General features: G+C 33.0%; 2 protein-coding genes across 3 annotated transcripts in view; one reads left to right on the top strand and one right to left on the bottom strand.

Moving 5' to 3' along the window:
- LOC119640855 (DNA-binding protein Ets97D-like) overlaps positions 1 to 25,422 on the bottom strand; it is a 72,648-nt gene that overhangs the window by 21,116 nt on the left and 26,110 nt on the right. The window lies entirely within an intron of this gene.
- LOC119640853 (aminopeptidase N) overlaps positions 1 to 25,422 on the top strand; it is a 106,702-nt gene that overhangs the window by 1,137 nt on the left and 80,143 nt on the right. The gene's annotated exons all lie outside the window — the stretch shown is intronic.

Here is a 25,422-nt window from a genome sequence, read left to right on the forward strand (position 1 = left end):
ATAATTATTAAAGTCACCCAAAAAGCATTATTATTGCGCCGGGTCAAGCTGTTCACATGGAATATTAATTGAGTTTGAGGATTGCAAGCATATTTTTGATAAGCATCCTTTATATATGTGAAAATTATTGTAGGTACTATTAAAAACATTTTCAATTCAAAAAATAGTTTATCGTCATTATGTATCAGGTCAAGTTGATATTCAAAGTATATTTACTTTTACTGTTTACTTGCTACATCGTACATCAAGAGCGGTGGAGGGTATATAAGATTCATGCACGATAAGAGAGAGTTGAGCATGAAACTGAGATTCGAAAGCATTTTCTGAATTGTAGAATTTGAGAGCGTCTGTCCAGTTTTTTGGTCGATGGCCTTCGATGCAATATATACGAGAGATATATTCATGACAATTTTTCGACAACCATTTGGCCCTAAGAGCACTAGTTTCTAAGTAAGTTAGCAACAATTTTTTCGTTCAACAAGTTCAGTTACTTTTTACACTGAACACAATAGTTAAAAATAATTCAAAATTTTATATCAGATTTAGTTTGGAATGCGGTGCTTCGGTGAATTCTTGTTACATAATAAACATATTGTTTCATAAAATATTTAAAATTATTCTTGTGGTGACCTGAGATTGATTTTGAATTTTTCAAAACAACTCTAATGCCATGTTTTGAGAAAAAATAATTATCTGTAATTAATTATAGGTTTTGTGTAAATGTGTGTTTGCGGATGCAAGTAATGGTTAATTGAAATTAATAAATTTTAAATTATTTAAATAATCATACGCAGAATTCATGCATAAATCTAGTTCTAAGCTATTGATTTTCATACACGCATTTACAATATATATAAACGGCCTTCGATATTAACACATTCACACGTGCATGTAGACATGAAAAAAAGCCCTAAAGTGAGTAGAATGACTTGCGACGATATATAGCTAACTTTCATTTCACGAAAAATATAGAAAAAAAAAAAACATTACAATAACAACGCGTAAAATCGCTTTTAAACCGTCCAAGGACAAAATACAGAGATGACTGCACCATTACCAAGAAGTTGGAGCGATATGACGACATTAGGTATATGTACATATATAAACGTTAAGAAAATGTGCCCATGAGGGAGGTATGAAAGCAGAATAATTTACGTATCAAAAATGCCGGTAAACGACAAGTCGAACAAACAAAGTGTCATGCAACTCATACCAATGACACAGAGCTCAAAGCCATTTTCGTATGCTTCTGAAGAGCTGCAAATCGGTTGCATTGTTAACCTCAACACTGCAATGCGTAACTTTGATATCTCCAAGCAAGAATTTCAGCTCAGTTTGCAGCTGGGAATTGCAAACTAAAAGTTGATTATTTCCTTGTGTGAGTTAAGTACAAGGGGGTGGTGGACCGATATATTAACGATATGCTAGAAGGAGGAGGAGGAGGCTTCAATTTTAACGGCGATTTTCTTGCACCGCTTTTGTTGTGTGTGTATTTGTATTTGTGTATGTATGAATGTTTTCATTTCATGTTCAAATGAAGTACTTGGCTAAGTGTTATGCTGTCTGTGTCGTGTGTTCCAATTAAACACTCCCTGACCACTTGTGTTTACATCGCTAATGTTTTCATTTTCAATATCTTTGAATCTATCTGCTATATACATATATATATATATATATGCATCTGCCTTTAAAATATGCGATTAAATTAACTGTTAACTTCTTCATTTATAGAGTGTGCCTAGATGTGCGCGTGTGTGTGTGTGTGTGTGTAAATTTGCGTGACCTACATTTATAACAACAGTCTTGAATTAATTTGCTTTTCTTCTCTGTGCTTAGTATCTGTTTATTGCAGCATGATAGGTGAACTAAATTTGAGAGAAAACAAATATTTGCAAAACATTTTAATTGAGCAACAAATGCACTTTTATGCAAATACTTATATAACAAATATTTACATATATTTAATAATTCGAGTGGAGGTTAAACTGCAAAATAAATAGAATTAAAGAAACATTAAGTTATTTTTTTTTTTTTGGAATTGATTGTTTTTGTCCCTTAATTAAATATTTCATTACAATATTTATAATATGCGTTGACTATATGTATTTGATATTTAACACGAGTACGACTTACTTAACTCTTACAGTAAATGTCTATTAATTCCTTATCTCTTGCTGTTCAATAACCTCTTAACTTTTATGAAATTGTCCATAGCAAATATTTTGTATTTACATGTTTGTAACTGCGTAAGAATGCAATAATTATTATTTTATTTGCTTTGTAAATTTATCAACGAAGGACATCGAAGCAATATAGTGCTGCTTTCATAGCGTTTGTAACAACAAAATATGCGCATTAAAGTTATTAATTATTCGATATCGATCGTCACTGCACTGCAGTAATCGGCATATATTCGTTCAGATTCAGACAATTTTTTTAAATTTTTCCGATAGTTTCTCTGGTATTTGCCACTCTTGTGCTATTTAACGTCTGTCTATCGATCCCAATATTTCCTACTCCGTTTTTGGGCTCAATTGCCCCGCGGGTCACTGGAATGTTTCTCTCAATCTCAAAAAACACTTTTGAGTTAAGCTCTTTTGTTTGACTGTTTATGGTGAAGATGCTTTATCAAAGTTATAGCTCTCAATAAGTTTGCTCGTTTCTTCTCTTGAATATTCGATTTTAGGGAGGTGCTGCGATCTGGTAGAAAAAATTCGTTACATTTTGTGATCATTTTAACAACCAAAAAGTTGACCTGAAAACCAATTTTTGCACCATTTTCGTAAGGTTGGATACAAAAATAAACCTGATCACGAAGTAACAGTAGAAAATTTAGCCGACCGAATATCTGTCTGCGAAACGTTGCTGAACAGAAGTAAATGGGCGATGAAGAGCGACTCATACGCGGTACTTATGTGCTCGTTGAAAAAATGCATTCATTATCGTTATCGAAATTAAAAAATAAAGAGAAGCAGTAGCACAACTGGTAGCAGCTGCTGCCAAACTGTCAAAGCCCCGGGAAACTTTTATAAACTTAAAGCAGAAAAAGGCAAAAAAAGGAAATAACAAAATTGTATTCGGCTGCGACCGAACTCTTTATTTAGTTACAGAAATCAATTCTAAGACTAAACCTTAAACCATTAGCATCTAAAACTATCGGCTCTATTGAAAACTGTAACGCTCTTGAGATTTGAACTCACGACCATTGGAGTTGTTAGTTGAGATCCTTTGCTTACTCCGCCACTCGGACGGATATAAAAACGTTAAAAAGTTAAAATTAATGCAATTATTGATGTATATATTAAGTATCGACCTTATTTTGGATAATAGTTTACTTATTTATTGCATTCATAGTTACATAAGCTCGACGTTAAGAATTGAATGATGCTCAACGCTTTTTACACTGGCTAAAATATAAGTTAAGACTCTTTGATGGGTATTCAAGATTCGTTCCAAAATAGATATAAAACTCTTATTTATTTATTTATTAGGAAAACAGAAAATGAACAGAGTGCAAACAAGCAAGCAAACAAGCATCAGTGAATTGTTGAAAGATTGGTTATAGTTTGCTGCACTGAGCCAGTTAAAAGAAGGAGCCTTAACGACAAGGAGTGAAACAACAACTTTGTCTGCTTGAAATAAAAAATGAACTAAAAAGGCAATGAACTACTATTCCATTCGCATATATATATATATGTGGGAAAAGGGTTTCAATTTTACAAAAAAAGAAGAAAACAACAATTGAAATGAAAATACTGGCACGCTTCAGTGCCTAAAAGTCTGCCATGCATTGATAACAACATTATGCATAAGGCAACTCAAACATTATTTGTCCAACCAAAGCATATTAAAGTGAAAGAAAGAGAGAAAATGAAAAACAAAACAAAAAACTACGACTCCTGTACGGCGCCCTAATTGCTTTCAAACGTAACGCTTTGATTTTTTACTTTTCCTCTTATCGTTGTGAGCTTAAATTTGATTTTTCAAAAGTGCAAAAAATAAAAGCACAATTTCAGTCCTTTAAAACGGATATAGCTAAACTTCTAAATGATGCTGTGATGATGAAAAAAAATAAAAATTTTTCAATTTCCGTATATAAGTTTACTGGGTCTGTAGAATAATAATAGGGATTTTTTTAAATGTTTATGTTTCATTGCTTTCAAGCTTGGATACTTTTCACATCAAATATTTTGGAGATGTTTACGCAAGAGTTATTTGCAGACTAAATAAGAACGTTCTCAAGCTGGTTTTCCATTGTTTAATTTTGAAATGAAGTTTTTGCTGAAGTTGGTCGTTTCTGACTGACGCATGAATCTGCTTGAGAATTAACAATTAAAATTCGCGAGAGGTAGAGGAAGTCCCGACTAACTGCAAAAGGCTTTATGGGTTATCATTTGTAAATCTTATTGAATATTAGTAAGAAAAAAGCAGCAAAAAGTTCCGGTAAAGACTAAATATTAATCAGAAAATACTTTCAGAGTTTCTCTTAGAGTAAGAATGCGTTTGCCATAAGTTATCTGTACGAAAGACAAATTGGAGAGGATATCAAGGCAATTTTACTGTTTGCTTCAAATCTGAGTACAATTTTAATTCGATTTGGAATTTGCAATTTAGGGGTATATTCCAGCCTTGTGATCGATTCGAAGATCTTCTTATAGTTGTCTTGATTTTGTATTAGTTATTCCATAGGAATAGTCACAAGAAAATGATCGAATATCAGTTTTATTGTGAAACAAGGTTCTTAAGCCCCGAAACGAAACAAGAAAGAATGCCCTATGACTTGTGAAGTCTCTTCATATGCTGCTTAGAATATAGTTATTAATCGTCATTTAAATTCTAAATGAAGATGACACTACGCTCGGTTTCACTCATCCAGGTTGAATCTCAATTCCAGTTAACGCGTACGCTAAAGCCATGATCAGAAGCTCCACCTCGCCGGGACATATCCTCGTATTAGATATTGAATACTAATAAAGCTTGGTGTCTAAAATCTAAAGGGAATAAGAAAGTTTTCGAAACTGAAATAACAGGATACCAACAAGGAAACAGCGAATTGCAATGCAAACCCTGTGTTGGCCTTGGTCAGAAACCCAATTTTAGTCGGAGTACCAAGTTATAGAATATGCGTTGTGGGAGGTTTCATCCATTTATTAGTTTTTTTTTATGGTATATGGTATGGTATATGGTATAGCAATCTGAACTATAGTTGGGATTGCAATTGGGTCCAGGCTATTATTGTGGTCCAATTGATAGTTTATTGCAATTCTAATATCTCCAATGGAATCGAAAAAGCATAATGAGAAGCTTTGAAACTCATTTCACCAATGAGTCAGGCGTTAAGAGTGATTTTGGTTAACATTTATGGTTAGATAACGCGAGCGCAAGGCTCTAGTTTGCCCAACTTTATTTCCTTAAATTATCACTTATGTCGATACTCTGTCAATACTTCGTATGTCGTCTATCATTTTAGAATTTTTCTTTGATTTATTCACGATAATCGGTGAGTAGAAGGTCCGCAATATCAACCGGTGCACATAATAAAATTTTTTCATTGCATTCGCAATGGTACACATTGTATGGTTCTTATGTTAATGACAATTACAAAAAAAAATATTTCATTCAGAGAGCAAATAGCGACGGACGGCGTGAATAGTATCCGCATAATGACCATTAATGTTATTGAAATTTGAAAGCAGTTTAGGGGAAAACAGGAAACTTAATGTTTATCTTGTCATCTATAAATCGTTTTAATATAATTGAAGGGAAAAATTTCATTTTATAATTCTCTTCCATATGCTAACTACTAAACACTCTGTGCCCACCACTATAGTCCATTGATTTCTAAACGTTTTGAAATAAAATGCTTTAAAATATTTTTCAAATTTCATTATATTTAATAAAAAATTTTTACCACCATATAATTATTAAAACTAACAACCACCATTACTAATATTCAAAAAAAAATAAAAAAAATTATATTAAATAAAATTTTAATTTAACACTACAATGATTTTGTTTACCACGTTTTCATTCATTGTTTGATTTTCTAAAATAAACAACGTTGATAAAATTTAATTAGATAAAATCAAAAAGATAAAACACATATTTACACCCAACTGAAGTAATTTATTATATTTAATATAAAACGTACTCGATGGTAGTACTTCCGCAAATGGGGGTAAAAATATATCATAGCATTCGTTACGACACTCAGGCAGAATTTGCTTTTCTTTCGCAAGCATTATAAAGCGAATGCCGTTCTCTCAATTATCTCTCTGTTCATTCAACTTTTCAATAATAAAGTAAAAGCCTTGTATAAAATGAAGACATCAAGGTGACAAAATCTTACGTTTCTTCAGTGTATCTAATTAACTGATTCAGTGTGATTTAAACTTCTTCAATACGCTCGCTATCGTGTTGCCTTAAGTTAATACATCAGGACGAGGAGTAGAAAGAAAGATAAGTTAAGTTACACATGCAACAACTTCTTGGTACTTCTTGTTGTTTTCTAATGTTGTCATCTCGCTTCAATATCGGTTTATGTACATACATATTATTAAGTAGAATTTTAGATATCTTGCTGTCACACATGGATGCTTTGTTGCTTGCAGTGGATTGCGGTTACGAAAAATCAATAAAAACAATCTTTGTTTCTCTCAATTTTGACTCTGAGACTAGCTTATTGAGCTGAACTCGTCAAAGTTCAAAATTGCTTCTACACTGTGTCTTCTTTATACCAATCATCGCAGAAGGAAACATTGATAGCTCCACAGAATATAGAGAGGTTTGTGTGACGATTCAACAGATTCGCTGATGCAAGATAAAAGCTGATAGTTTATCACTTAAGCGAAAAACCAAAAGTATATTAATAATTAAGGGCATAGAGAACAGTTCTGAATTGATCCGGAAATATTTATTAACTTTTAGATAAATATCTGTTACGGGTTATAAGCAACGGTTATACTGCTCATTGACCGAGGGACCGAGAAGCTATACTATTACTGTAAGTGGAAGAGTTTAAAGAGCAGTCAACTTCTTATTCATTAACTGAGTATTACACGGACGGGACCGCGGACGATTGAGAGAGTATCGACCGGACGAATAGGCTCACAGCTCAAATTTAATTCAGAATTTTACTTTGATCGAGAGTATAGACATATTCTATGAGATATCTGATGTGCCGTATATTTAAAATTGTTAAAAGTGGTGGCTACAGAAAAAACCAGAAAATTTGAATATATTTTCTTTTCTTATTGTATGAGTTGTCGCCCTTGTAATTGCGAAATTTTCATGAATTTTGGAAAAACTGAGGATAAAATGGTCCAGATCGCCCAATCCTGTAAGAACCACATTATTTGAAACATATTATCTGTTAAGCGTATCATCGCGGTAGCTTTCTCTTACCACACAAAATAAAAATTGCTGCATAAACATTTCGGTCTCTGAAATGAACCATGAAGCAGTTTCGGTCATATAAAAAGTTGTTCTAAAAGATTTGGATAAGCATAGTTTGCTCCAAGTCGATTATGGCTGTTAAAGGTAGATTTCCGTACTACCTCAGAGCTTATACAATACAGTTTATTGATCGGGAAGGCTTACTATGTACGTTGCTGACTCGCCGCTTGCTGCGAAAGTAAGCAATACATCAATCGGACAACAAACGTGTAACAAATTTATTCAAGTGCATTGAAGTAATTTAACAAAATCGAAATTTGGGATATAATGGATAGACATCGCTTTAAATCGAGCACAAACTCAATCCGAACATGGCGAGTACTTTTCAAAAGAAAAACAAGTAAGAACATTATAGTCGGGCAGGGTCGACTATTAAGTACTCTACAACACGTTGTCTAACACAATTCTTATTTTTGTATGAAATTGATATTAAGGGTCAATTTTCATCACCACATATTAAAACGTAGACTTTTCTGGTCTACAAAGGATCAATTTTTGTAAAAATCCTTATTAGTGTAGGATCCAAAAAATAGGTCGAGATCTTCCAAATTTAGTACAGTTAAGTTTTTTATGTTATATTACTATTATGATTATGAAGGATTGAAAAGTATATCTTTTTGTCACATGAACTCCAGTTTTCAGTTGTCCCAGCCGGTCTAAATATCAATTTAGAATGTCCAAAACCTACTACTTAGCCACTTTTCCCCCCAAATAATGACTTTGCAGAATAGGGCGTTATATGGATAGTGCTCGAAAAAGTAGACCGATCCGAACCATTTTCAATAGCGTCTGTCTTTGGGCAAAGCACGTCGCTGTACCAAATTTTATCGAAATATCTTAAAAATTGCGACTTGTAGCTTGAATACAAATTTGTATGGACAAACATCAGACGAGGAGATGGACAGACAGGCTTAGATCAATTCAGATTATGCTTCTGAATCGATGGGTATAATAAAAGGTGGGTCTATCTTAAACCCTTCTACGTGTTACATACGACCGCACTAACTTAACATATCCTGTATCACAAGTGGTGGAGAGTATAAAAAGAACCCTTTTATACATTTACACCAAATAACAGATATCTGAGTATCGTTTGAAGGCAAATCTCTTTTCATAATTTATTAAGCATTCAACATAAGCTCAGTCAAGTTATTTAGAAAATTGTTAAGCATATCCTTTGCAAATACGGAAACATGGAATTGGAAATGTATCCTCTTTAAGAGGATTACATTTTCAGAAGCATTATTAATCGTTTTCATAAACTACTTTCCCAATAACCGTACGAACGTATTAAATTCACCGTAAAACAAACTATACCTCAAATAAATGTTTCAACCCTTTCTATATCTTCGACTACACAAAATACATTTTGCTTTCTTTGTCATCTAATATCTGCGGTTTCCGTATTAGGTTAACAAATTCGTTAAAGCATTTAGTTGCGCTTTTTCCTTTGTTTTCTCCTTTGTGGAAGCGTCAGAGAAGCCAAATAATTTACATAAATGAATTATTAAATAGTTTATAATAATTTTAATCAATTAAAAATTTTATTCAAATTGCAAATTTTAAAAATTATTGATATATCATATAATAACTGATGAAGCCATACTTGCCTTAAGGGCCTTTTCGTAACGTTGTTGCTTCCATTTGAACGGTTTATTTGTCGATATGCAAATGAGAAACGAAAAAAATGAGTAATATTGAAGTGAGGCAAATAAGTAGGCTATAATCGGCTAAAAAGGACCTAATCGAACGCCCTTATATGTCTTCACATGCGTGAACTCGTCGTTTTAATACTAATTTCTTGCTTACCTTCTCAAGCCAATTTTTATGTGTTAAAGATCTTTCAAGAGAGATTATGGCCTCCGCCTACGATTGCTAAAGTAAATAGGAAAGGTAAGATAAGCGGGGCTACAAGCCTTTGCAAGCAGCTAAGGGGAACTTCTTAAATGAACTTGTGACGAAAACTCGTTCGTAAATTATATTTTTAAAGGATTCGAATTTGCCGAGCAGTTTATTGTTTAATATGTTAATCACTCTATTAGTCGGGCGACAATTTCCATTACTTTCTACAACACAGGAAATGTTCTAACTTTTAATAGGCTAGAGTCCAAACTTGAGTCTGTCTTCCATTTATGCTTTATGTGAAACATTTCCAAAAAATTGCAAACTCGTTCATTTTTGATCTCAAGCAAACATCATCTCTTCTCAAAACTTTTTAGAAGAAGCTGACAAACTTTAATATTAGGTAAGACGTCATACGCTTGCGGCGGCGGTAGTTACATATTTCGTACTTCTTAACAACCTTCGTAGACTTTTCACATCCATTCTTTGATTGGATATCCATTTTCAAAACTGTTCAAAAGTCAAAACGAAAGGCGAATAAATTCCATTTTTCCAAATTTTATATTTTCTGGACGCTATAAAACTGCTTTGAAGATAACCGTGGATTTATTACAACGTTATGTTATATATCTGCATTTTGTGAATGCCAAAATTCAGGTTGAGTAAGATGACGGCCAAAGAAATGAATAAATCTTCGCGCCAAATACTCGGCATGTACTCATTTATCTGCAGCTAGGGAGGTGATATAATAAGATGTGATATAATAAGTGATAAAATGAGTAGACTTCCTTAGTAAAAATGAATGTGAGTGGCTTTGCGCAAACACTTCATCTTTTTTCTAAGTATTGCAACTTAGAAGTGTCAATTGATTTGACTTAGACAAATGCACTTCAATTAATAAAACTGACAAGGCATACGCTTGTAATTTTGCATTGTATGAAAAATAAATAAAATAAAATAAATAATTATTTTTTTAATGATTATAACGACGAATGAAAAGTAACGTGAATTTTTCATTTAAATTTCATTGGTACTATGAAATCATGAAATTATTTTTCCTTTCTGGGCTTTAGCAGAATTGCGAATGCACATGACCCGAAACCATTCGGGCGAATATCGGGCAGAAAGTGAACTAAGGTCGAAAACAAGCGTTAGAGTAGCTCAGAACTGAAGCTCGGGTTGATAATTATCCTCGATTGTCGTGAAATGATGCGTTAGATGATTCTTTCGCTCCGCCAATTTATTAATGAAGAATTTTATGTGAGCGTTATGAAGGCGATGGAATTGTTATGTAAGAATCTTATTTGCTATGACTAATATTTGGTTACTGAAGAACTTATGTAATCATTTATACAGTTGCGAGCATATTGGGATCAATTTTATTTTTAAAGAAAATATATTTTCCGTTATTTGTTTTGCAAATTATTCCTCAATATTGTCAGACCCACCATTGTAGGGCAGGGTGAGGGCTTTTTTTAACAAAAATTTGTGGATTTTTGCTCATTACTCGGAAATTATTAAAGTTAGAACACTGAAACTTTCCGCAGTGGCTTTGCGAGACACTTTACTTTCTAGGTCCAAAAATGGAAACAGTGGCCCTTGTTGGTTTTCTTAGAATAATAATACATTTATAAACTTAAAAGCTAAGGTACATTCTAAAGGTTTTAGTCGGTGCACGAGTGTGTTACTTTTTATACCCACCACTGAAGGATACGGGTGTAATCATTTTGCATTGTTTTGGATTTGTATTGAAAATGAGCCAAATCGGTCAGAGCAGAAACCTGCAGTGGTGCATAAAGTGAACGCAAGTCCGTTTTTTTAACAGAAATTTTAGGATTTTTGCTCGCTACTCGGGAATTATCAAAGTTAAAAAGCTGAAACTTTCCACGTTTACTCTACGAGACGCTTCACTCTCCAGGCCCAAAAAAAGAACTAATCAGCCTTGTTCACACAAAAGTTACAAGTAATTAATTTTGATTTTTTTCACTTTTTTGAGATTTAATGCTGATTTATCACAAGGCAAAGACGAAAAAACGTTTAAAACTATTTTGTATGCTCCTTAAATGATGAAACATTATCTGCCTAAAAATGGAATAATTTTAAAATGAATATAGTAAACACCGCGATTAGTTTTTTCTTAATAATACCAACGATATGGGTATCGAATAAAAGAATATAACTTTCTTCCTTGTTTGTTTTACTACCTTTCCCTTTCAATTCGCCAAGGACTTTTACCTTCGGAATAGAATACACTTCCAAAATTTTTTCACGGTGTCTTTAAGCCAGTGTGCTTTGCGGCGAACGACTGATGACTTCCTAAGCAAAGTCGACTCAACATTTTAATAGCAAATATGTCTCTAACTTCGTATATTATCCCCATTATATATAGAACGTAAAATATTAAATAATTAGAATGAGCCCTGGAGGTTTTAATCGACATTCTGTATTATGTGACACTCTTCGATTTGTTTTGCGAATTCTTCATAAAGTCATGCCGATCGCTGCCTTGGTAAAAATTTCGTTGTAAAATTCGGAACTAGATCTTACGTGACGGACATTCCAGATTCCTTTTAGGTTTTTCTTCTTTTTTTTTTGGTTCACAAAATGTAGTTGCGTAATCAAGTTTATTATTTTAAAGGTTTGCACAACCAATGGCATAATTAAGATGAACTGAACAAGCTAAAGTGAAAATAAAATGTTTTAAGATAACTAAAATAAATATTATTATCGTGAATGGTATGAACTATGATTATACAGTCAATGAATCACCCGATAAGAATTTTCTTTTCATTTTTATTATAATTATGACTTTCATGATAAATTACGAATCAAACGTGGGGATTATTACAATTTTACTTAGTTTACAAGTAAAATAAAAAAAAAAAATTGTTAAATGTTTTAAAATTTTGGAAAAACACTTCTTCATAAAAATTCGAACAATAATGTGCATTCGAAAACTATAAGTCCCTTAGTTCTGTAAGAGCTAATATTAATCAAGGCAACAGATAGGCGAACAAGTAATAGCGAATAAAATAATTCATACATTTATGCGTCCAAGCACAGTGATATCATTTTATGCGATGGAATTTCTTTATGGTTCTTTGGTGGAACAAACCGAACATGTGTGCTTCCCTTAAGCGGTAACGGTTATAAATATATTTTATCCATTTAATGCGTGGACTTTAATTGTTGTCCTTTAAAATGAAAAGCTGTCAACCCAGTATTGCAAAAAAGTTTAAGAAAAATTTCGACAAATTACGCCGTGAAGTCCGAAGAAAGCCTGAATAAATCCCGTAAGCGGAGTATTTATGGTACGAAGCAAGACAAATCCATTGTCTTCACAATACATAAAATATCCTATGCTTGGGAACACTAAAGCACTTTAACCCTTGGTGTATTGTTTTTATTTGTTAAAAGTAATCATTAAGGGCAATAAAATGTATTCAGTTAGTCAGGATGTTACATGTTGCTAGCGCCAATATAATCGTTATTTGTTCTCGCCTAACCAGAAAAACTTCAGATAGACACACTTTTTATTATAACCATCGATTCAGAATCACTTTTTCAATCACTTTCGGAATTGATTTAAACTTTTCTGTCCGTCCGGCTGTCTTGTCTTCCTGCGTTCAACGTTATTAAAAATAGTTTGCATCGCATCACTTTTTCGATTACTCTCCTTAAAAAGCCTTGTTTTGAAAAGTCGTTATAGGAATAACAGTTTTGACCGCAGGGTTGTGTAGGGTATTTAATGGTGGGTTATGTCCCACTCTAGTATGTTTACTTGTTGATTTTTAAATAATTCTAAAACGGTCGGGAACGTGTTAATTAATAGATATAGTAGTATATTGTAGTAGAAAAAAAAAATTGGCAATTTTTTTTATTTTTATAGATACTACTACTAAGTTTATTTATATTCAGTTGCAAAATTCTTTTCTGTTTTCTTCTTTTAAAAATAATTTTTTTTGCTTAAATATTTTTGCTCGTCTCACTCAATAAAATTATTAGTTTTCGTTTTTCATTAGCTGACGGAAACATTATTGGTTTTCACATACGAAACAGAGAAATATTTTGTTTTCACTGGGAAAAGAATAAATATTTTTAAAATAGTATAACCCCATAAAGTATTTGAGAAGCATTTGCCGCAAACTTATTACTGGTTAACAAGCAACTGCGTAAAACCCATAGGAGATTGCGTCAATTTACCACATTTCATAAACCTTTTTGGGGATTTTCGGTTATTTTGTGTGTATAGCAATTGTTGAAAAACAAACAAAACAAGAACGGCAACAACAACTATAGCAACAACATTTTAATATACAGGGGAAGAGGATGAAATATTACACTTTTTTCAATTGTCTACCGGCAAATGTTTGGTTTAGAATGTTTACGGGTTGCCTTGTAGTGTCCAATTTCTAATTATGTCATATGTCTAAGACTGAAACCATCAAAAAAGAAAAAATAAATAAACAAACAAAGTTATTATATTCGGCTTGGGGCGAATCTTGAGAACTCATCCCTTGCAATCCCTTGCAGCAAGTGCACAAATGACGCTGACACATACTGGTGCAAAATTTTAAATTAAAATCTGTTATAGATAGCATGTTGTAGAGAACAATGTTTTCATTTTCGAATTTTGCCGTGTAAAGATTCCTTCATTAGTCGACATATGAATAGATGGGGCCAAGGGCAGGCTTAACAATATACAAGTACATGGCGATGTTGCAAAATAATAAAGCTGCCAGGTACCATTGAAGCCAGCCAAAAAAAAAAAAAATATTTTCTGAAAATTTGTCATGGCCTTTTCCTTTAACACTGGAGGTACCATATGGATTAATACAACTTTTGCCATCTTTTGAGCTGGTAAAAATGGTTAATAAGTATACAAAGTTCGAATAGTTGTTGATGACTTTTGCTTATATGAAAAGACCTTTAAATGCCCATAATTAGTTTTTCTCCAGCCTGTTCTAAATTTCGAGACACCGCTGACATATATCTGTTTAAACATTCGTTGATCGATTGGAAATGCGAGATTGCGGTAGGTACGCCCACAATACGCAAGAAATTGAAGCCAAACCCACTCTTTCGTAGCTATAAACGAGCAAACTAGAAGTAAACTGGAACTAAAATTCTTATTTATGGGTCAAAACTGTGGACCGAACACACTGGTAGTCTCAACGGACATTTGGTTACCAAATTTTCCGAAATATCTTTCTGGGATTGAAAATGATCCATGAATATATGAAAAAATTTTCGGCGTTTTGTCGAGAGATTGCGTCAGTTTCTAATCTACTGTGGCCGCATATGTGGACAGATCGCAACCATTTTTTATCCTAACGTTCTTAATTCCTCAAAGACTGTTTGTGTGCAATCTCAGTTCTCTAGTTTCATTCTTGCGACTTGGACGGTGTCACAATGGGCATGGGTCAAAATGACTTGCGATGGTAAAAATAGGTATGCGCAAGATGTCGATGAACTCTGCGCAATTTGTGCATGTAGCAAATGGAGGTGCATCACTTTGTTCATACAATGTGCTTGAGGGAAAGTAATATGCCATCGCAAGTATGGTTATTATCTAAAATTTATTTAATTTCATTTTTAGAATTCATCGTAAGCTAATTTTAAATTATTTTCGGTTCGGCTTAAGTTAACGTAACAAAATGTAGAAACTATGCACTCATATATATATTATTGTAAATTATGTGACGATAATGGAAGCTGAACTTGATCTATTTATTACAGATTAATATTAATTATGGCCTTGAAGAACATAGAGAACATTATCGCATGTATATAAATAAAAACATTTAATATTAGAAAGACGAAAGAGAGATGAGTATACAATTTTTTGCAACTTGATTGGAGGCAAGTCTTACCAGAGGGCACGGCAACGGCCGATCAAAATCAGTTATAACCTGTCATTGTCTTGCTTTTTTTTGCCTCAAAAAAAAAAAAAACCTTGGATCTTAAGTCGGTTTGGCTTTAATCTTGCCCCTCAGTATGTACGTTAGGAATTTGATAAAGCGCAGAGCGATCTCAGGGTTGATAAAGCCTTCCATTCAACACTATTAGCTTTTCGGAAAATTCGGCAATGCGTGGAGGTGAAGTCTTCTTAATGCAATAATAAATTACGTGGGCGCTAACAGAATACAGCCGTCAATAATTGCAAGGCATCAGGGTGTCTGTCTCTTTTGAAAATAAACAAACTGAACACAAAGCAGAATATGATTAACATTTATTTTCCCCGCTTTTATAGAGAAACTTTTTGTTCGCCGCTTTATTTTGACCTAGTTTTATTATATTTATTTTATTATATGTTTTTCACACATACGCGTACATATAATAATATATTCCTCACAAAAGTCTACGACATTTAACTTGTACTATTGTTTATAAATATAAATTTTTTTTTTATTTTCTCGATTTGCGGCACCTAATGAATGCCGGTCTATAAAATGTTTGTTTACTAAACGAACGTAAACGATGATTAAAGAAATTGAATCGAATGCAGTTAATTAATAATTTAGCTCAGTTACAAATGGGCGCTAAGCTGCTATTGTCCAGCATTTTATGATGATGTTCGCATGTATGAACCAGTAGGCAGGCAGTAGAATATACAATTTGATTAAAATCAAGCTATGATAGTTTCACACTTTTATATAATTATTAATTTTTTATTTTTATTTTTTTTTTATACTTCCTTTATGCGGTTTATTCGATTTAGTAAATGGTTGCGTAACCAATTTTCAACAAATATCACAAATGCAGGCACATTTCATGCTTACTTCTATTCATATGCTATTCAAGGTTCAGAACACATTACTATTTTTCCTTTCTTATAAAATGTATCAATTTTTTATGTCACACATTTCAAGTCGACTTGCAACGATTGTCAGAATAGAAAGACATCGAAAATCTGCTTTACATATTCCTAAATTACCACGAAAGTCAAACATAAGAGTAAGTGTTATGTGGTTACAAACACACACTTACATTAACTACAAAACTGAAGACAGGAGTTTCTGATTCAACGCAGTGGATAGTAGATTTAAATGTTAACGGCGTAAGTGGACCAAAAAATTTGACTAACGCACTCGCCAGTACGACAAACAAAGCGATTGTAAGAATGTGACAAATAATAGTTTAATATTTCTTTTTATTTATCTATCTTTTATAGTCACGTTAACCATTCCTATATGTAAAAGTAAAGAGCAGCAGAGTCCACATGAAGAAAGAGGTAGACTTGATGAACACCAATAAATAAGACAGTGACTAGAATCCAAAATTTATATGATGTATGTGTTCTAGTTTATGAGTAACAAGCAAAAAACGCGGATAGCAAAGGTGCTTACGGTTTTTGTTGCTTAGTTGTGTGGATGTTATGAAGACATCATTTTGAAATTCTTTTGCAAATTTATTAGCAATATTTTCATTTTTGCGGACGAGAGAATGTTTACCCTAGAAGCTACACAGTTTGGCAGGCGGACAGATCGACAGACAAACGGAGGAACACACTCAAGTGCATTATAAATTTGAAACCGGTAAAGACTTTACATACTTTATGCGGTTTTTGAAGTTTTATTCAGCGCTTTATCAACGTATTGAAAAAAAAAATTAAGTTTACCTTCTAACGTTGAGTAGGCGTAGTCAACTTTTTTTCACTTTTGTAACCGTGAAATAAACGTTCAAATTTTTATAGATAATGAGCGAAAAGCAAATTTGTTATTCTTTTTGAGAAGCAGAGGTGTTCTCAGTTTACGTGGTATTGTAGGTGTGACCTTCGACCGATTTGGTTCATATTTAATACCAACCTGCTTGCAAGAACTTTCAATGTTTCTGCCAAACAAAAAGGAGTTATTTTCGGGGCCGGGAGAATGTTTATTGCAGATGAATAGACGGACATGCTTAAATCGATTCAGAATTTGATGCTGATCAAAAATATATATATTCCTTGTGGCGTCTCTAAAGTTTTCTTCCATTACTCTTAGGTGATGTAACTTTCAATCCATATTTGATGTCGACTTTTACATATTTCCCGAAATGATTAATAAGTTCTCCTCAAAAACGGGTTCCGTGAACAAAAAGACTTGAAAAAGGCAGACTTGCTCGCAATAAAGAAAGTCATGCTGTAACTTACAGTCCGAAGTGGTGAATAGGTAATGTGAAAACCGTTACCAACAATTAGATCTGAGGCATTACCAACATTAAGGTGGTATCAATATCTACCACCAAGCTAACCATAATTTTATATTGCGTACAAGTTTGAACATTGCAACATACTATGTAGTATATAAGGGGTGAAAAATAACTTAAAAACACGCATGAAACTTCTGAAAACCTTTCCGATCAATAATTCTCTATAGTTTTTACCCCAGCAACCATTTGGTGATAAATGAAAATTCTGCAAACACATATTTCATTATATAATATAATATAATCAAGTGTTTGTTGTGAAGCTTTGCTGTTAAGTATATCCGACTGCAGTTCGCAAATGAATTCAAGCCATTGATGACATCAATGAATGATTTTTTTTTAATAAACTCAGAAAGAAAGAAACGATGACCCTAATAACACCTAACTTTTCTAAAAGTGACGCATTTGATGCAATCAATCAATCATACGCTTGTCACAATGACATCATAAGTTCTATGTTTTTTTTCTATTATTTGCACTTGCGCCTTCCCTATAGTATTTCGATTAACAAGTAAGTGACTGTATTTCCGCAATGAAAAAGCTCTCTGTTTAACTTACTTTTTTTTTTGATTTCATTCATAACTTTATATCTGACATCATATCTGATGTTTTCCTTTTTTTGGTTATACTTAAAAAACCATAGAGATATTCTTATCTTTCTTAGGCTATAAGGTCGCTTTAAATTATTGTATTCGTGCTTTAATTAGTCAGTAGCTTTACATTTATGTTTCTATAAATAATTCATATAGAATAAATAGTATTGACCTTAAACTTAAGTCACTTTTCTTATGCAAATTTACTGTCCAGTCATGTGTGTATACACTTTCATTGCCTAAGGAACGTACTCTGGATGCCTCTGCAAATCTATCGTTTCAGATCATAAAAATCATAAAGTCATCTCATCAAACATGCATGACGCCTTCTTTTTCTTACTTTTACTTTGGATAGAGATCGTCAACTTGTTGCAAACTATTTGCAATAAAATGTGTTTTAATTATGCAGAACGGATGACAGATAATATGCTTGACCCCCAAAATAATGATCAATTTTTTTGTACTAAATACAATGCAAACAAAACGCATTTATCTTAATGGGTTGGTTGCGTAAAACGGCTGCGCTCTTGCACAGCTGGTCTCCATTTTACGTTGTCAATTTTTTCTCTGTTCATTTCGCTTTTATGTATGTATCTTACGTATCAATGATTGCTTAGAATAAAACAAAAATGGAAGGAAACTGCAAATACGATCACTGATCAACGATCGCTGACTATTGATTTTGAGTCTTTGTCTACGGTTCCAAGTTCCACGGAAGCAGAATTTTTATTATTACCCATCAATACATACGAAATTTGTAAGACTTTAGCAAATATTTGATATTCAGTTCTTCGCAACGTAATACTTTCGAATTGTTAGAAAACATCCTTAAAAGTGGGCGGTATAGGGTGGGTGGTTCGTCCTGGACTCTTTTCTTTTACTCGCCTTTCTATTTTTTCTTTCATTTTCCCCCATTCGTCTTTAGTATTGCCTAGATTTGTTTTACAACTGATCGTGATATAAATTTTTATGGCTATAGGCCCTAAGCTACTATTTTCTTTGTCTATTGCGATGCCCACAAGTAAGTTGGCATATCGGTCCAACTTTTTATCACTTCTACACCCATTGCCGTTTGCATACAACATTTTGTGGTGTGCTTTTTGCCCCTTTTTGGACCGATATGCGAGCAACAAGTTCCAATGTTTCTATCACATTTCTTCATTTTGCAACCAGAAGAATGTCAATAGCACACCATACAAGACGGCCAAACAAGAAATTTCTACATATATTGATTTGATAGGATCTCGAAAGCTTCGTTTTTAGTGCTGCAAGCATTATGACAAAATTATACCTCACATCTTTCAGTGGTGGGTATAAAAAAATGCAAATATCTTCACAGGATCGAAAGTTATAGATGAAAACAGAAGAAAAATTTTTTTTCGACGTTGTTTTAGTTTTTCCCTTAGGGTGGACGTGCATATAGATAGATTTTTATACCCTACATCACTTGTGATTCACAGTATGTTAAGCTAGTGCGTGCATATGTAACATCCACAACGGCTTAGACCCACCTTTTATTACACCGATCGATTCATAATCATGGTCTGAATTGATCTAAGACCGTCTGTCCGTCTGATGTCTGTCCATGTACTGGTCGCGTATTTTGGAGATATTTTGATGAACACCAATTACAGTGTTTTGATCCAAGGACGAAAATGGTTTGGATTGAAAATGGTTCAGATCGGCCCACTTTTTCGACCAGACCCCCTATAACGCCCTATTCGAAAAGTCGTTATATGGAAAAAAATTTCAATTTTCAAAATTTCTTCGCAAAAATGGCTAAGTAATAGTATTTCGGTATGATACATTGGTATAAAAACTTTGGCCGGGCTGTGGCAATTTTTGAACTCCCTCACATAATGAAAACTGAAGTTTGCACGACAAAAAGATATTATTTTCAATGCTTCACGATAAAAATTTTATCATAATAGAAATTCAACATAAAAGAATGAACTGTACCAAATTTGGACGCTCTCGGCTTATTTTTTGGATCCCACCCTAATAAGGATTTTCATGAAAATTGACCCGTAATAGTAATTTCATATAAAAATAAGAATTGTATTAGACAATGCAGTGTAGGGCTGTTAATGGGCGGCTTTACCCAAACATAACGTTCTCACTTTTTTTTGGCATTGGATTCTTAATCGATCAAGCAATGCTTATGTCAAATTTCAATTTCCTACCTTTATTTATATGTACGACTTTGGCAAGTTGAAAAAAATAGTGGAACAAAATTATCCTTTTTGATAGAAATAAGTAGGATCGGAGTGAAAAAAATTGAATAAAGATATTTGAAGGTCTTTTCGCATAAGTGAAAGGTACAACAAATTTGAAACAAAAAGAAGCAATGTACCATACTCGGTAGCTCTAAGGTTAAAACTGAGCCGCGAACTACGATTTAGAATCGATTTTCAGTACATTTGATGGCACCCTTTCAGTTTCTCTAATTTATTTTTAATCAATTATTTGAATCTTTCATTAGGTTATCGACTTTTCAAATTAATTTATGATCTTTTGATTTCTTTCTTTACTAATTGTTCGTTAAAATGTAAATGATAAGAAGCGAAATAAAATACAATTTGTGTGCAAAAAAGAAATAAATATTTAAAAAACGAACCAATTGATAATAATGGTTTTTAAATTGTTAGTCAAACATAAGATGAAAGTTCTGATTTTTCGTAAAATAAAAATTTGCAAATAAAGCAATAAAACTTTTGATTGAATATGATTTCATGTACTTTGTCATAAATGCTTTTTCTATTAGATATTACTGGCAATGCTTTGATTTTAATGGTTTGAGTATTGATTAGCAAGTGGTAAATAATAAACAATAATTAATAAATAATTGATGGTAGATGATAGAAAATAAGTAACACCAAATAAATTATAATTAAAACTAAGTACGCAATGAATAATAATGTAACGTAAAATGCTCTTTGTGGTCTTAAGATTCTATTTAAGCAGTTTTGAGGTTAAGTTCGTTTCACTGAAACACGATTTTCAGAATAGCATACTGTCCGACTGAAAATTGTCAACGAGTTCAGCACATCTTAATCCACATCTTCTCCAATTGCACTGTGAAGCGAAGCTTGAGCTGCACTGTACACTGTGTTTGTCAAGCGTGATCCAAGCCTCGAGTTTGCTAGAGATCGCGACGTTTTTTTGAAAAAATTGGAATGCATTTGCTTATTTGCAAGAGCACAGGCATTGAAAGGATAACGTGGGGATAAAAGCGCTATTTGTGATCGACTGGCGTGCAAGGCTCCACTGGTTGAAAAATTAAAGCTAATAAGATGTGATGCAATTTTGATACGTAAGCTACAGGGAAGATGTTTGTAGGATGTCTCTCTCTCATTTTCTCTCCATTCTCCTTTCTCTCTCCTACTCTCTTTCTAATTCTCTCTCTCTCACTCTCTTTTTATGTCTCTCCATCTTTCTTTTTTTTGGACATAGTGGCGATACAGTTATATGTTGTCACGATATGTCCTCGCGTGAGTTTAGGGCTTCGGATGTCGCCTTCGCTTTATATCGAAGTATGTCTAGTAATACACTGGTCCATTTCTGTGATCTCTTCTTGTCCATTAGCAAAGTTGCTAGCGGGTTAAATGGCGTGATTTCTAATTCCAGAGACATACCAAGCGTATTCCGCCAATGTGCTCAAGTCCTACAGACGAACACCGTGTGCTGCGCGCCGTCGTTCATGCTTTGCATTTAAGGCTTGTTAGGAAAAAATTCACTTCTCCAAGTTTCCTCCCCATACTTTATTGAAGATTTGGGATGAGAGCGTAGATCCACCTTCATTTTGTATCGTTTTCCCAGCGCTGCTGCCATTCCGTTGACATATTCCGTAGAATAACTTAACTTGAATTTTGAGGATGTCGATGTTACCTTTTTCCACTGTTCTTGTTTCCTTATTCGCGTTATAGATACAGAACTGGTCCTTATGCAACTGCCCGATAGGTAGCCTGCTTTTGTAAGATGTCTCTCTTTGTGTCTGTGTCTCTCCGTCCGTTCTCTCTTTCTTTTTCTCACGCGCACACACATACACACATATACTCAATAACTTCGGAATAGCATTTAATTTAAACCAGTAGATGTAAGATTGGGATGAGCTAGAAAAAACTAATTGTTTAGGTCATACTCCATCCCTGTAATCTGCATCCTTTCTCTGAATAAATGTAGCTCGACTTTAAGACTTAGTAGTACTTATTATTATGACTCAATGAAATCTTCGTCTTGTGGTAACTCATAGGTATTCCACACTAGGACATAATTCCTGCGTTACAATGCGCAAGATAAGGGTGTCATTAAAAAACATGTAATGTTTTCCTTAAAAATAAGAACAAAAACTTTCCTTCTAACCTCTTGTAAAAGAAGAAATACAAAAATCTTTCTACTTTGTTCGATATTATTTATGCCATTTTTAAATTTACTAATAACTCTATAATGTAATAAATAAAATAAAAATCATAAATTAAAAATCTTTTCATTGCCATATAAACGTTAAGCGTTAAAATTAGTTCCGCTTTACTGTAAGTTCTGTAAATTTCAAATAAATTTTAACCCATTTATGGTCTTTTGAACAAAGTATTTGCTGTCTATAGTTAAGAGAAATAATTTTCAATCATGCTCAGCCATGCGGCCATTCATCAGCCAGTCAAGCACTTGTTAAATGCTGTCAATATATATATATATATATATATATATATGTTTTGTTAAGTAAAAACTTTTATAGAATTTTCTCAGTTTCTAATGTATTCTAACAAAGAAACAAAAAAAAAACAACAACATGTAAGTACACTATGGTGAAACACTGTCCATCCTTAAATACCCTACATAATTTTGCGTAATACAGTTATTCATACAATGACTTTTCAAAATAAAGCTTCATGTGGGAAATGTAGTCTGATTCCAGTCATTTTCAATAGACTCCGTCCTTCGACCAGAACATTTCAAAATTTCATCAAAATATGCTAAAAAGAACCGCTTATAGGTTGAACACAAAAAATTATGACGGACGGACGGGCAAGCTTAGAATTACTTCCTAGCTTCAGAATCATTTTCGCAATCGGTCGGAACAATAAAAAGCTGATATATCTCAACTTCTTCTGGATGATAATCCGCGCGTATTCTTTATAACCCTCGTATCACAAGTGAGGTAAGGTTCAAAAAAGTAACTTCATTCATTCATAGGTTACGTTCATTTTCGAACCATAGCCTAAACGATTTACATAGAAACGACAGTTGTAACGAACGCATGCACCATTTATGATATGTTTTAAGTCCGTCGATTATGTTTTCATAATAACAGTTTTATCCATATTTTAACGAACTTGTTGACAATTCTTTGGCATGTTTATACAATTCTGTTCATATTTATATATGCGATGAGATGTTTAATGATTGAGTGACGACTTTTTGAATATTGTCTGAGGATATGCTTTTTCACTTGAACTGCCGTTTGCAATCAGTTAAATTGTATTTTTATCATTGTTCAGGTCAATCGGTTTACGGCTACGCACGCGTTCAACTGTTTCAATGTACGGCGAAAAGAAAACAAAAAAAAAACAACAACAACGATTGTAGTAGTCATTTGGGTCAATCTTTATTAAATAAGATATGTTGATTTTTTCAATTTTTTTTTTTGTTTTAATTAAAAATAAACATAAATATTTAATATTATTGCGTGGTGCGTGAGTTTATAAAATTGAGGTGAAAAATGCATCAGTATGTAAATAGTCTGTTTGTTGTTATTATTACTATTATTATTATTATTATTATTATTATATTGTCGTTGTGCAATATCTTATCTTTATTAAGATAAGTTTCAATTATAATGAGTACAAAATTGCAAAGATAATAATATATTCGTATATTATATAAATAAGTTTCCTGGATTTTGTTTTCTTTTTCGCTGCATCTAATAAAAATCTTTATTGCCAGCTTTTGATAGTATTTCATACATTGTGTTGATTCATAACTTTTCTCATCTCGCGTTGTCAGATTAAATTTTATTACCTGGTTCTCGAGGAAAGGGAAATTCGAGCGGAATGCCGAACGTATATAAAGTAAATATTCGTTTTCTTTTTTTTATGTTATGTTAACTACTGCTTTAGAAAGCCGCAGCTGAAAAGTGTACGATGATCATAAAATACTAGGAATTAGATTCAATGGGCAATGGGCGAAAAATTACACATTGTCCATCAAGTACCACGTATCTATCCCAGAAATATAGTCCCGCTTGATCACCACCTACCTAGGAATCGGTTTTTAAGAGTACTGCCTTAAAATGTACAATTTTTCCACAAATAATTAAGAGAGAAGAAGGTAGTGAAAGTAGTACTCCGTGCTCACAAAGTTTCAGAAAAGGGCTTTCAAAAGCAGAGATAGAAAAATAGTTTCTGTCCATAACGTCAGTCTGTTTCAAATAAAGTAAAAACAATAACAGAAAAATAAACGATACTTTTTGGGTTTAAAAAGCCTTTACGGGAAAGGTTGCTTTGACTTTCATTAGGTTCTAGAAATTTGTTTTGGTGAAATCAAAAGACCAAAGTGTTGTTAAGCAAACCTTGATCGGAAATAGTCATAAATTTGGTTCCGCAGCCATTTGATCAAAAAATGTTCGGAATCTCGCAAAAGTATTGCTATATACTTATGAACAAGTAAAGCGTTTCCAACGACGTACTATTGAGCATTCTATTTCATGGTGTAACTTACTCTTCTTCAGAATTAATAAATATGGTCGGCCATCTCAACTTTGGTTGAAGTTATCCTTTACGCATTGCTAGAATAAGTTACCATTATTTTGGATGATGTTTTGTAGGTCGAGCTACTTATTTATCGTGCAGTAATGCATATCATTTAAAACTCTTTCTGCATTTTTCTGCTATTGGTGTGCAGGGTACTTTCACTTGTTTTTAAAGCTGAAATCTGCAGGGCTGACAGAATTATTTAAACGTAGGTTTTGTTTATTTAGGTTTTGTTTTCATTTTAAAAGTTGGTAATCACTATCTAATTGCTTGCTTATTTATGTAAAATAATAATTAAAAATATTGGCAACCTATAGTGTTGCCGCTCGCTAAGTAAATCACAAAAGTTTTTAACGATTAAATTGAATATAATTTCCATTTAATTTTTAAGAAAATACACAAATAGTTTTCTATACACAATTAAAGCCGAGCTTTTGAGCATATCCAACGACTTAACTCAAAACTTCCTAATTAGTTTATTTGAACATTTCGTAAGAATTTGCCAGCAGTACAGTAGTTAAGTCAATCACAAAAGTCTTCAATGACTTCATGGCTATTTTTGAAAACTCCAGGTATATCTCATATTATTGTTT

The sequence above is a fragment of the Glossina fuscipes genome, unplaced genomic scaffold (genome assembly GCF_014805625.2).
Source record: "Glossina fuscipes isolate IAEA_lab_2018 unplaced genomic scaffold, Yale_Gfus_2 128, whole genome shotgun sequence".
NCBI lineage: Eukaryota > Metazoa > Arthropoda > Insecta > Diptera > Glossinidae > Glossina > Glossina fuscipes.